Source organism: Chiloscyllium plagiosum, unplaced genomic scaffold, assembly GCF_037043375.1.
Source record: "Chiloscyllium plagiosum isolate Xiang-an unplaced genomic scaffold, Cpla_swu_hap1 HiC_scaffold_32, whole genome shotgun sequence".
Lineage (NCBI taxonomy): Eukaryota > Metazoa > Chordata > Chondrichthyes > Orectolobiformes > Hemiscylliidae > Chiloscyllium > Chiloscyllium plagiosum.
The window spans coordinates 39,030,412-39,045,295 of record NW_028270170.1 but is presented as its reverse complement, the minus strand read 5'-3'; the positions used below and the strand labels follow the sequence as shown (position 1 = coordinate 39,045,295).

General features: G+C 45.4%; 1 protein-coding gene across 1 annotated transcript in view; it reads left to right on the top strand.

Annotated features, from left to right (window-relative positions):
• The first annotated feature begins 13,953 nt into the window (after positions 1-13,953).
• LOC122540014 (ADP-ribosylation factor 2-like) overlaps positions 13,954-14,884 on the top strand; it is a 38,564-nt gene continuing 37,633 nt past the window's right edge. Inside the window, exon 1 of the mRNA XM_043675301.2 lies at positions 13,954-14,095. The gene's annotated coding sequence lies outside the window, so the exon portion shown is untranslated. The remainder of the gene's footprint in view (positions 14,096-14,884) is intronic.

Here is a 14,884-nt window from a genome sequence, read left to right as displayed (position 1 = left end):
CAAAACAGCTTCTCTGGTTTATGGTAGCAAATCTGACCCTATAGACAGGTGAGGCTGAACTCGAAGGAGAGCTTAACTCAAAAGACCATCTTTTGTGATTACATCTTTGTCCCAAGCAAGTGTATGGTGAAAAACTTTCAGATCATATTTTCTCCTAGTTATGATGCAAAGCCAATGAGCTGATTTTGCATGAGCTACTGAATGTTGCAACTTCTTTTGTGCTTTAGGTGTGAACCCTGGAAGATATGTAGGAGGAAATACCATTGTAACATCAGGAATGCAACATTGGTGGCAGCAAGACAGAATAGACTTTAAATGCACATGAGGCAGTTGATGGAGATGCCTGGCACCCAACTTCCTGAGTGACAATCCTCTGCAGTAGCAATGTTACCATGCTAATTCACACTCATAACAGCATGAAGCATTGAGTAGACAATGCTATGTACATTGGCAGAGTGCAGAAGATCATTCATCCTACTGGGGCATGGGAGATAGGTTCTCTTGAGTCTTTCATAGGCACTGACCTCCAGAGCCGCCTCTGTATAGGTTGCCTTCATCCATTGGGATGGCCTCTTTTTGTCATCCCCGGGGAAAAGAACTTCCTTTCTCTCCTGAATAGCCATCAAAGAATGTCTAAGGAGGCATTACTAAAGTGTGGTGCTGCATTTTGCTTGGTCTCTGATATCTGCAGAGGTGGGTGGAGGATGATGATCACAGGTTGAGTTGCTCCTGAGTTGCAGAGTGAGGGGCTGCCCCTGGCTGCCTTTTTGACTATGGTGCTCAGAAATTTGAGACTGGAGAGTCGCAATCGGAGAGCAGATTTTCTGCCCATAAAAGTTGGCATTTTAGTGAGCATGAATATGTAATGAGGTAAAAACAATTACTGCAGATGCTGGAAACCAGATTCTGGATTAGTGGTGCTGGAAGAGCACAGCAGTTCAGGCAGCATCCAAGGAGCAGTGAAATCGACGTTTCGGGCAAAAGACCTTCATCAGGAATAAAGGCAGAGAGCCTGAAGTGTGGAGAGATAAGCTAGAGGAGGGTGGGAGTGGGGAGAAAGTAGCATAGAGTACAATAGGTGAGTGGGGAGGGGATGAAGGTGATGGGTCAGGGAGGAGAGAGTGGAGTGGATAGGTGGAAAAGGAGATAGGCAGGTAGGACAAGTCTGGACAAGTCATGGGGACAGTGCTGAGCTGGAAGTTTGGAACTAGGGTGAGGTGGGGGAAGGGAAAATGAGGAACTGTTGAAGTCCACATTGATGCCCTGGGGTTGAAGTGTTCTGAGGCGGAAGATGAGGCGTTCTTCCTCCAGGCGTCTGGTGGTGAGGGAGCGGCGGTGAAGGAGGCTCAACATTTCAACTCCCCCTCCCACTCTGCCAAGGACATGGAGGTCCTGGGCCTCCTTCACCGCCGCTCCCTCACCACCAGATGCCTGGAGGAAGAACGCCTCATCTTCCACCTCGGAACACTTCAACCCCAGGGCATCAATGTGGACTTCAACTGTTTCCTCATTTCCCCTTCCCCCTAGTTCCAAACTTCCAGCTCAGGACTGTCCCTATGACTTGTCTGGACTTGTCCTACCTGCCTATCTCTTTTTCCACCTATCCACTCCACTCTCTCCTCCCTGACCTATCACCTTCATCCCCTCCCCCACTCACCTATTGCACTCTATGCTACTTTCTCCCCATCACCACCCTCCTCTAGCTTATCCCTCAGGCTCTCTGCCTTTTTTCCTGATGAAGAGCTTTTGCCTGAAACGTCGATTTTGCTGCTCCTTGGATGCTGCCTGAACTGCTGTGCTCTTCCAGCACCACTAATCCTGAATATGTAATGAACTGGGAAGAAGTTAGTCACATAGGAAAGCCTGAATGGTCTGCAAGAAAGTCCCTCCGACTTTTATGTCTGCTCCCACACTTAGTCTCAACAAAAGAAAATTCTGTGTCAAGAGTGTGTTGCTGGAAAATCACAGCAGGTCAGGCAGCATCCGAGGAGCAGGAGAATCGATGTTTCAAGCCAGAGCCCTTCATCAGGAATGAGGTCGGTCCTCGTGGATGGAGATGGAGAGGTCTAGGAAGGGGAGGGAGGTGCCTGAGATGGTCCAGGTGAATTTGAGATCAGGGTGAAATATGTTTGTGAAATTGATGAACTGTTCGACCTCCTTGTGGGAGCATGAGGTGACGCTGATGCAGTCATCAATGTAGTGGAGGAAGAGGTGGGGAGTGGTGCTGGTATAACTCTGGAAAATGGACTGTTCTACGTAACTGACAGAGAGACAGGCATAGCTGGGGTCCATGTTGGTGCCCATGGCTACCCCTTTCGTCTGGAGGAAGTGGGAGGATTGGATGGAGAAATTGTTGAGGGTGAGGACCAGTTCAGCCAAACGAATAAGAGTGTCAGTGGAAGGTAGTGGGGACATTGGGAGAGGAAGAAATGGAGGGCTTGCAGACTCTGGTCATAGCAGATGGAGGTGTAGAGGAACTGGATGTCCATGGTGAAGATGAGGCATTGGGGGCTGTGGAAACAGAAGTCTTGGAGGAGGTGGAGGGCATGGGTGGTGTCCTGGACCGGGGGGATAGGGCAGTATCGAGGTAGGTGGAGATGAGTTCGGTGGGGCAGGAACAGGCTGAGACGATAGGCCGGCTGGAGTAGTCAGGCTTGTGGATCTCATTCCTGATGAAGGGCTCTGGCCTGAAACGTCGATTCTCCTTCTCCTCGGATTAGATTAGATTAGATTAGTTACAGTGTGGAAACAGGCCCTTCGGGCCAACAAGTCCACACCGACCCGCCGAAGCGTAACCCACCCAGACCCATTCCCCTACATTTACCCCTTCACCTAACACTGCGGGCAATTTACCATGGCCAATTTGCCTAACCTGCACATTTCTTGGATTGTGGGAGGAAACCGGAGCACCCGGAGGAAACCCACGCAGACATGGGGAGAACGTGCAAACTCCACACAGTCAGTCGCCTGAGGTGGGAATTGAACCCGGGTCTCTGGTGCTGTGAGGCAACAGTGCTAACCACTGTCCTACTGTGCCGCCCACAACCACCGTGCCGCCCACGATGTGGATGCCTGACTAGCTGTGCTTTTCCAGTAACACACTCTCGACTCTGATCTCCAGCATCTGCAGACCTCACTTTCTTCCAAAAGAAAATTCTGTCTGTGTGTTCTAACTGTGACCCATAGGCCACTGTTCCTATACATTTAATCAACGTGTTGCAATAATCAGCCAGGAAGACTCTGTCGTGTGCCTTCTTGTATTTCATGAAGTGTCAATTCAGTCTTGATGGAATTAACCATGTTTCTAATGGACTACAGGTAATGAGGTGATAATGTCACATGTCTACGTCAAAAATGAAAACTTACAGCTTTAACATAATATCCCAAAGCACTTCTTAGTCATATTATATAAAAAAGTATAGCATGCTGATAAAAAAAGTACCTTAATGAAAGAACTCCTATGAGCCAAATATCATACTCTGGAATATACTTTTTAAAACTCTATTAACTGCTGGGCAACTAACTGTTGTCAGCGCCTCTAAGGATGTAACTTTCCAAGCGAGGTATGCGTCGCTGCAGGGAAGCCAGCAATGAGGTTAAAAAACCATTATGTTTTGGGTGGGCATAGTGTTGAGGGAGTATAGGATGGGCCACTTAAGCACAATGTGATCAGAGAAGGCTTGAAGTGAAATGAAAAGAAAAATCTAAGTTCACAGCTGGGTTAGGGAAGAACTTTAGGGATGTTTGGCCCATTGGGATTGGATGTGGTCTGAATTTTAGTGGCAAGGAAGTCCATGGACTGTTCACATATTATTGGAGGGGAGACTGGATGAGAGAGAGGAGAGTGATTTGAGATAGTCTTTTCATGGAGAACAGTAACATAGGATTAGCTTTGCTTTCAGGATGATTCTGCAATATTGAGCAATATCAGTGAGTGCTTTATGTGGTCAGATCTATGATAATTAGTCAAACCTTTTCACGGTTCAATATTCACGCCCAAGTCTTTGTACATTAAGAGGTGGACTTGAGTGCTGTATTACTGGAATGACCAGGATTAGAGACAGCAGTGGGAACCAAAAGTAGAGGAGATACTGTGTTGGCAAGATTGATAGCTGCAGGAATGAAATAGTGAATGGAAAGTAAAGGCTAGAGAGCTTGGAACTTGAAAATACAATTGTAAGTGATTTGCAAGAGAGTATGTTTTTCCCCAGGGTGTACGTTTAAGTGAGGGGGAATAGCGAGAGTAAGGAGGATGTAGGTGGAGAGTGATAAAAATCAGTGATCAAAAAATTATCCTGTTGTGATGATAGGTACATAACAGATCAGCAAGTCATTTGAAACAGTCATCTCGGTGCATCATAATCCAGGAGCTGTGAAAGAGGGCTTTGACCTAGAAGAGTTAATTTCGGGCTCAGAACCACATCACATCTAAAGTGAAAAAAAAACTAGTTAAACCAGTCAGATGATCATAAACTCTGCATGTGGCAACAGGAGTGATTATGGGCTGTAGGCTGAACAATGTTACTTTACAATTTCAGTTACGGAACAGTTGATCAGAGACATAGCAACTGAGACAACAGTGCAATCCAGGAGCAAAATAGTGTGGCAAGTCAAAAAAGTCTTCTTGTTACCCTTTTCCCTTCCACTGGCTCAAAATCACTTAAACATTTCAACATATCTAACTTGTTTTTGCTCTGATTAAAGGTCATTGACCACATGAAATAATTGCACAGAGGCTGGGATCCTGTCATCAAGTCACCTGTATTTACATGTGCACGTTACATGGGCTATGACCAGCCAGCCCAGAGTTAGCCCCCAGAATGAGGAGATGCGGAATCCCTTGTTTATTTATTTTTTATTTTATTAAACTGTACAAAATATGAACAAACCGTTAACATGAACAGCAGTATACAAGAAACAGCAATTTACAGGGGAAAGGGACAGCAAGGCCAGACCCCCAAATCCCACCAAATAACCAGTTCGCAAGGAAAGGAGGATGAACCTCGAATCCCACGTTAAATTATGAAGAAGGACACAACACCAGGTTATAGTCCAACAGGTTTAATTGGAAGCACACTAGCTATCAGAGCGACGCTCCTTCATCAGATGGTAGTGGAGGGCTCAATCCTAACACACAGAATTTATAGCAAAAATTTACAGTGTGATGTAACTGAAATTATACATTGAAAAATTGATTGTCTGTTAAGCCTTTCATCTGTTAGAATACAGTGATAGTTTCACTTCTTTCATGTGTAAATCACAAAACCTTTTTTTAAAGGTTGCATTCTCGGGTTAGTTGTTAACAATGGTGATAGCTAGACAATATGTTCAACATATTGTCTAGCTATCACCATTGTTAACAACTAACCTGAGAATGCAACTTTTTAAAAAAAAGGTTTTGTGATTTACACACGAAAGAAGTGAAACTATCACTGTATTCTAACAGAAGAAAAGCTTAACAGACAATTAATTTTTCAATGTATAATTTCAGTTACATCACACTGTAAATTTTTGTTATAAATTCTGTGTTAGGATTGAGCCCTCCACTACCACCTGATGAAGGAGCGTCGCTCCAAAAGCCATTGTGCTTCCAATTAAACCTGTTGGACTATAACCTGGTGTTGTATGATTTTTAACTTTGTACACCCCAGTCCAACACCGGCATCTCCAAATTATGAAGAAGGAAGCAGTGAACACAATCACATACAGGCAGTCCAATAAACCAAACAATAAAACACTGTATATAACACAGACACCCCGGCAACCCAACAAACCACCCATCCCTCCCACCTTCTGGCCACTCAAAGGCAGCTCGCCCCTACACCCTTCTGGCTCTCGGTCCTCTCTGACACACTTCCAGCCATCTCGAGGACAGCGCGTCCTGTTTCCCCACCTCCCCCTTGGACTACAGCGATCAGGATGGTCTACCCACCTTCCAGCTTCCTTAGCCACCTTTCCACGCTTTCTGACCACCTCTAGGTCAGCCTGCCCTGGTACCTTCCCAGGGTGACAGTGCTGAAGATGGCCTACCTGCCTTCTGGCTCTTGGTCCGCCCCTAGATATCACTTGACTCTGGCCCACCCCAACATACCATCCGGCCTGTGGGAAGAAAGGAAAACACCCGAGTGCCCAGTGACAAGCATTACCCTCTTCAACAAAAGACAGTGCTGAGTCATCAATAAGTGAAAAGACGGGGCAGGAATTAAATCAAAGTAGAGTCGGAGGGGAAAATAGTGCACTCCACATCCCGCGGTGCCCACCACTCCCTGAATACCTTGACAGTGTTGGTAGAAACACGTATTTATATTTTTTCGTTGTTTTATTCCTTTTTTTTGTTTTTTTCCCCCAACACCCATGTTGTGTGTGCAAGTGTAGGTCACAATGAAGAACAACAAGTGTGTAAATCTTTATTTATATTCCACCGCCAGGAAGAAAGGAGTGGCCAGTGACAAGCAGTGCCCTTCTCAACATGGACAATGCTGGGGGATCAAAAAAGTGAAGGGAAGGGAAGGGCAGGGGTTAAATCAAAATAGAGTTGGAGGGGGAAATCAAACACTCCAATCCCTGCAGTGCCCACCTCTCCCTGAACCGCTTCAGAGTGTTCGTAGAAACTCCTGTTTCTTTTCTTTTATTCCACCTAATTGCCACTGGAATAATTCCACAGAAGCCAATATATCATCACCAAGCCACCCTTTATTTACACGTGGAGAGTCATTGACACTGAGCCAGCCATCAGAGTGAACTCCACTCCTTGTGGCGCCCACCTTTCTCTGAACATTTCAAGGGTGTTGGTAGAAACTCCTGTTAATTTATTTTTTTCTGAGTAAGCAGGATGTCTAACACTCCTGTTTATTTTTCCTTACCCCCACACTACAGCCTAACTGCGGTAGTGCTTATTTTTTTCCCCAGCACGCATGTTGTGTGTGTGCAGGTGTGAGACACAGTGAAAGACACAAGGTGCACGAATCTTTAATCAAATTTCCACCACCAGGAAGAAAGGAGACACCCGAGTGGCCAGTGACAGGCAGTGCCCTTCACATCAAAGGGCAATGCTGTGTGATCAAACAGTGAAGGGGAGGACAGGGATTAAATCAAAATAGAGTTGGAGGGGGCAATAATGCACTCCATTCCCTGCGGCGCCCACCTCTCTCTGGACATTTCAAGGGTGTTGGTAGAAACTCCTTTTTTTTTGCTCTGTTGGTCCAAGTGACTTTAAAATAGCAATTAATTTATAGATAGCTCTTGAGTCATAGAGATGTCCAGGATGGAAAGGGACTCACCGATACTCACCAGATATCCTAACCTAATCAAGTCCCATTTGACAACGTTTGGCCCATATCCCTCTAAACCCTTGCTATACCCATCCAGATGCCTTTTAAATGTTGCAATTGGACCAGCCTCCACCACTTCCTCTGGCAGCTCATTCCATACTCACACCACCCTCTGCATGAAATGGCTGTCCCTTAGGATCCTTTTAATTTTTTCCGGTCTCACCGTAACCCTGTGCATTCTTGCTCTGGACTCCCCAACCCAGGAAAAAGTTGTCTATTTATGGTTTTATAAACCTTTATAATGTCACCCCTCAGCCTCCGACGCTCCAGGGAAAATAGCCCCAGCTTATTCAGTCTGTCCTTATAGCTCAAATCCTCCAACTCTGGCAACATCCTTGTAAATCGCTTCTGAACCCTTTTGAAGTTTCACAACTAAATGCACCTATCATTTATACAAGGGAACTTAAACAATAGAAGACGGAGATTGAGAGAGGAAGGCAAAGGGAAAAAGTGAGGATTGCAGATGCTGGTGATCAGAGTTGAGAGTGTGATGCTCGAAAAGCACAGCAGATCAGGCAGCATCCAAGTTGCAAGAGAATCAACATTTTGGGCATAACCCCTCATTCCTGATGAAGTGCTTATGTCCGAAACATTGATTCCCCTGCTCTTTGGATGCTGCCTGACCTACTGTGCTTTTCCAGCACCACACTCTTGATGGAGGAAGGACAGAAGACAGCAGCAGATGGAACTTTGCAGCAGAAAAACTCCCTATGTATCTGCCAGTACAGGAACCACTTTATAGTCATAGAGTCATAGAGATGTACAGCATGGAAACAGAAACTTCGATCCAACCCGTCCATGCCGACCAGATATCCCAACTCAATCTAGTCCCACCTGCCAGCACCCGGCCCATATCCCTCCAAACCCTTCCTATTCAAATACCCATCTAAATGCCTCTTAAATGTTGCAATTGTACCAGCCTCCACCACTTCCTCTGGCAGCTCATTCCATACATGTACCATCCTCTGTGTGAAAAGGTTGCCCCGTAGGTCGCTTTTTTATCTTTCCCATCTCACACTAAACCTATGCCCTCTGGTTCTGGACTCCCCGACCACAGGGAAAAGGCTTTGCCTATTTACCCTATCCATGCCCCTCATAATTTTGCAAACCTCTACAAGGTCACCCCTCAGCCTCCAATGTTCCAGGGAAAACAGCCCCAGCCTGTTCAGCCTCTCCCTATAGCTCAAATCCTCCAAACCTGGCAACATCCTTGTAAATCTGTTCTGAACTCTTTCAAGTTTCATAACATTTTTCCGATAGGAAAGAGACCAGAATTGCACGCGATATTCCAACAGTGGCCTAACCAATGTCATGTACAGCCACAACATGATCTCCCAACTCCTGTACTCAATACTCTGACCAATAACAGAAAGCATACCAAACACATTCTTCACTATCCTATCTACCCGCGACTCCACTTTCAAGGTGATATGAACCTGCACTCCAAGGTCTCTTTGTTCAGCAACACTCCCTAGGACCTTACCATTAAGTGTATAAGTCCTCCTAAGATTTGATTTCCCAAAATGCAGCACCTCACATTTATCTAAATTAAACTCCATCTGCCACTTCTCAGCCCATTTGCCCATCTGGTCCAGATCCTGTTGTAATCTGAGGTAACCCTCTTCGCTGTCCACTATACCTCCAATTTTGGTGTCATCTGCAAACTTACTAACTGTACCTCTTATGCTTGCATCCATATCATTTATGTAAATGACAAAAAGTAGAGGACCCAGCACTGATCCTTGTGGCACTCCACTGGTCACAGGCCTCCAGTCTGAAAAACAATCCTCCACCACCACCCTCTGTCTTCTATCTTTGAGCCAGTTCTGTATCCAAATGGCTATTTCTCCCTGTATTCCATGAGATCTAACCTTGCTAATCAGTCTCCCATGGGGAACCTTGTCGAATGCCTTATTGAAGTCCATATAGATTACATCTACTGCTCTGCCCTCATCAATCCTCTTTGTTACTTCTTCAAAAAACTCAATCAAGTTTATGAGACATGATTTCCCCCTCACAAAATCATGTTGACTATCCCTAATCAGTCGTTGCCTTTCCAAATACATGTACATCCTGTCCCTCAGGATTCCCTCCAACAACTTGCCCACCACCGACATCAGGCTCACTGGTCTATAGTTCCCAGGCTTGTCTTTACCTTCTTAAACAGTGGCACCACGTTAGCTAACTTCCAGTCTTCCAGCACCTCACCTGCGACTATTGATGATACAAATATCTCAGCAAGAGGCCCAGCAATCACTTCTCTAGCTTCCCACAGAGTTCTAGGGTACACCTGAAAGGTCCTTTGGTAATGAAAAATTGGAAATATGGGTCTCTACCTTGTATTCTAAATCATGAATTAATATGCTGAATATCTGAGGCTCTGACATCAATGCTTATGGACTAATCACTACTAGTTTTCTCTTCAAGCCTGTTATGCCTTTTCATTGTATTCTAAACTAATTTCCAAACCAGTCAATCATTTGTCTTCAATTTCATCAGCTTTTGCTTTCAGTAACAGTCCCTTATGTGGATCCTTATCAACAGCCAGCTCTTCAGAGGGACAAAATATCCAAGGGTTAAAACACTGAAGCTATTTGATTAGAGTTAAGGAACCAAAGATTAGTTTCTTGGTATTTAAATTAATGAAAAAATGCTAACAATGTTCAAAGAAACATGAAAATTGTATTGCAGCAATAGTATCTAGTTGACTGGGCAAGGAAGGTGAAGACTTCTGAAAACATGGAGAGGAGAATTCTTTATTGACATATTTCTAGGGCATGGTTAGTGTAAATAGACAAGGTCTTCTCCCTGCGGTGGGAGAGTCCAAAACTAAAGGGTGTAGGTTTAAGGTGAGAGGGGGAAGATTTAAAAGGTACCTCAGGGCAACATTTTCATACAGAGGATGGTGTGTGTATGGAATGAGCTGCAAGAGGAAGTGGTGGAGGCTGGTATAATTATAAAATTTAAAAGGCACATGGATGGTTATATAATTAGGAAAGGTTTAGAAGGATATGTGCCAAATGTTGGAAAATCGGACTAGATTTATTTAGGATATCTGGTTGGCTTGGACGATTTGGACCGAAGGGTCTGTTTCCATGTTGTACACCTGGAAGAGTCTATGACTATGACTGTAAGCAGTAATGTTTGTAGATCTGGGACATATGGGAGATATGAGTAATGACTCTTGAGTAATGACTAAGAACAAAAGTGTGCTACTTAGCCTTTTACCTCTTTGGCTTTCAGTATAGAAATCCAGTCAGTTCCATTTCCTCACCCTCCCCCCGAGCCCTGCACATTTACTTTCTGCAAGTTCCCATCTAATTTGCTTTATGTCTCTGAATGTCTCTGTTTCTACCTGTGTAAAAAAGGTCTTCTCACATTCCCCCCATATCACTTGCTCAAAGCCTTAAATCCATGCTCTCTCATCCTTGTACAAATTAGAACAGTTTTTCTTTGTCCATATTATTGAAGGCTGTCATCATCTTGCACACCTTTGTCAAAACATCCTCAATCTCTTTTTCTCAAAAGATAACTTTTCCTGCTTATTAGCCTTATGTCTAAAATCCCTCACCCCTGGAATCTTGCTGGTAAATTTCATCCTTTATAAAATGTGTGTCTTAAAGTGGATGCAAAATTCAAGTGGCAGCCCAGCCAGATTTTGGAAAATAACTATGTATAATACAACTGGATTTTTAGAATTTAAGGGAAGGAAGAGAAAATTCAATGTGGAAATAATCAAGTGGAAAAGAATGAATTTCAGTGATTTGGGAAGGGCTCTAACTTCATAGAATTCCTACGGTGTGGAAGCAGGCCATTCAGCCCATCAAGTGCACAATGATGGCCTGAAGAGCATTTCATCCAGATCCACTTCCCAACTCTATCCCTGTAATCCTCCATTTCCCATGGCTAATCCACCTAATCCAAGCATTCTTTGACACAATGGGCAATTTAGCATGGCCAATCCACCTACCTAAACATCTTTGACTGTGGGAAGAAACGAGACCACCCAGAGGAAACCCATGCAGACACGGGAATAAGGTGCAAACTCCACACAGACAGTTGCCCAAGGGTGAAAATGAGCCCAGGTTCCTGGTGCTGTGAGACAGCAGTACTAACCACTAGGCCACCAATATGTGGATCGCTACCAAACATTGGCCAAGAAAACATGAAATGAAAATGGCAGGTCTTCAAGGCAGACATAGTTTTGGTTACAAACTAAGCATATTACCATGTGGAGGAAAGATTTGATATTTAAAATTAGAGCTCCTTCTTCAGGAAGGGCTTTCAGTTCAAAGTAAATACCAAGGTAGTTATGTACAGTACACAACAGAAAATCAGGCAACATTCTGAATGTGTGAGATGAAGTTGAGAAAGGATATAAGAATTTGAAATAATGTATAAGTAAACATTCGTAAGTAATGTAAATTTTGTGCCTACTTTTAAAATAATCATTTAAAAGTAAAATCTTAATTAAAAGAATGATGGGATTTATCGGAGACACAAACAGAAATTATTTTGTAGAAATAGAGGACATGGCTGATAATTTTAATAAATATTTTACCTGTATTTTCACAAGAGAAAATACAGTGAATCTCACAATAGAGGCTGGGGTGGAAGGAGGAGAACAAGACATTACATAGCATAAAAATATTTTTTAAATGACAAAGCTAACTACACTAATGCTAAAGTGAAGTCACCCAGTCCAGATGGGATACATTCTAGTGTACATAAGGGAAGTTGGGATTAAGAAAGCAGAAACTTGACCACAATTTTGAACATTCTTTGAGTATCAGAGTGGTGCCCGAAGACTGGAGGATTGCAAATGGTATAAACCCTACGAATAGTAGACTAAGCCTACCCAAATCCTTCTGAAGCCACTTTACCTCTTCCTCACAACACATGCTCCAACTTAGCTTTGTATCATCCAAAAATTTGGAAATATTATATTTGGTCCCCAATTCCAAATCATTGATAAATATTGTGAACAACTGGACTCCAAGTACTGATCTTTACAGTGATGGCGTGACAATGTAAGAAAGGCCCATTTATTACTATCTTTGTTCATTGTCTGTTAGCTAGTGCCAATATCTGAACTTATGATGTTCTTTATATTTTATAACCAGCATCCTACAGGGGACTTGGTCAAAAGCCTTCTGAAAATCTAAGTGTATTATGTCCCTTGGTTTTCCTTTATCAATTTGTTCGTAACATCTTCAAATAATGATTTCCCATTCTCATGATTTATCCAATATCAGCTCCATTACTTTCTCCAGTACAATCTTCTGTCTAAAGCAAATTAAATATAGATAAGTGTGAGGTGATGCATTTGGTCTGGACAAGCAAGGCAAAATAAACAGTTTGCTCATTTGGATGTCTGGCTGGTTTGCATTGTAGGATTGTGCCAACAGTGTGGGTTTAATTCTTGGACTGTTTGATGTTACCATGAAGGACTCCTTCTCAACCTCTCCCTTTGCCTGAGGTTTGGTGACTCACTGGCTAAACCATCACCAGTCATCTCTTTCTCATATCAGAGCAGCCCTATGGAACTATGGAAAGTTTACATTGAGCAATTGCTGTAATTCATATAACGGTTCTTTAAAGACTATCCATTGTCTATGTACAGTCATGTCTTCTAATGTATTTTCCTTTTCCACCTCAGAGAATTCATGCTTCATGTCTTCATAATTTCCCTTATTTAAATTTAACACATTTGATCCCTCCACTCATTATCTTTACACTAGGTTACAGCATCTGCTCCTTTCCAGTTACCTCTGCATAACCATTAAACTGATATTAGTATGTTGTCATTATGTATACCTTTGATGTAAGTCTCATTGTTATGGCTTGAACATTATGGATAACTCCCTTGCTTTTCTTCAAAACATGTTTTACATCCATCTTGGGGCCTCAGTTAAACATCTCATCAGTAAAGTCTCTCCAACACTACATTGGAGAGTTAGTCTTCATTTTATTGTGCTGCAGCCCCACCAAGGTTCTTGAAACAAGGACCTTTCTGTTAATTTATTTATTTGTGGGATGTGGGTATCATTGGCTGGCTAGCATTTATTGCCTGACCCCAGTGGCCCTTGAGAAGGTGGTGAACTGCCTTCTTGAATCGCTGCAGTCCACCTCCTGTGGGTTGACCCACAAATGTGTTAAGGGAGGAAATTTCAGGATTTAGACCCAGTGACAGTGAAAGAATGACAGTATATTTCCCAAATTAAAAATCACACAACACCAGGTTATAGTCCAATAGGTTTATTTGGAGGTACTAGCCGCTTTCGTTGTGATCTTTTACAATAAATTCTGTTTTACAATCCTGCTACACAGCTTTCTGATAAAGGAGCAGTAGTTTTGGGTGTAACCTTTTGTTCAGCCCTGCAGTATTTTTTTGTTCCTGTATGTAATGTCTGACTAAAAGGATTGGCATGAACAAGGCCCCACACACATGGCCGTCACCCCGCGTCCGCTGATTGGCTACTCGGTCCGTCAATCACCGGCAACCATAGCGGAAATTGCTGGAAGAGCGCGGTAAGTCTGGCAATATTCGAGGAGAAGAATCAGAGTTAACGTTTCGGGTTGAGGGACCCTTCCGCAAACCCTGTTCTCGTTGACAGCATCCGGACGGTTTCTTTTGTTATTTTTTTGTTCCATGAAACGCCGGAAGCTAGAGGCGGGCTGATTGAGAGGCGCATGCGCGGGGTTGCCACGTCAACATCACAGGCGGAAGGGTATCGTTGGCTCGAGACGGACACAGCGGCGCGGTAAGGGACCCGGACCCGCTCACCCCCCCCCCCCCCCCACATCGCGGTAAGGGACCCGGACCCGCTCACCCCCCCCCCCCCCCCCATCGCGGTAAGAGACCCGGACCCGCTCACCCCCCCCCCCCCCCCACCACCACATCGCGGTAAGGGACCCGGACCCGCTCACCCCCCCCCCCACACATCGCGGTGAGAGACCCGGACCCGCTCACCCCCACCCCCCCCCCCCATATCGCGGTAAGAGACCCGGACTCGCTCACCCCCCCCCACCCCCACCACATCGCGGTGAGAGACCCGGACCCGCTCACCCCCACCCCCCCCCCACATCGCGGTAAGGGACCCGGACCCGCTCACCCCCCCCCCCCCCCCCACATCGCGGTAAGGGACCCGGACCCGCTCACCCCCCCCCCCCCCCCACATCGCGGTAAGGGACCCGGACCCGCTCACCCCCCCCCCCCCCCCCACATCGCGGTAAGAGACCCGGACCCGCTCACCCCCCCCCCCCCCCCCCACATCGCGGTAAGAGACCCGGACCCGCTCACCCCCCCCCCCCCCCCACATCGCGGTAAGAGACCCGGACCCGCTCACCCCCCCCCCCCCCCCCCCACATCGCGGTAAGGGACCCGGACCCGCTCACCCCCCCCCCCCCCCCCCACATCGCGGTAAGAGACCCGGACCCGCTCACCCCCCCCCCCCCCCACCACATCGCGGTAAAGAGACCCGGACCCGGTCCCGCTCACCCCCCCCCCCCCCCACATCGCGGTAAGGGACCCGGACCCGCTCACCCCCCCC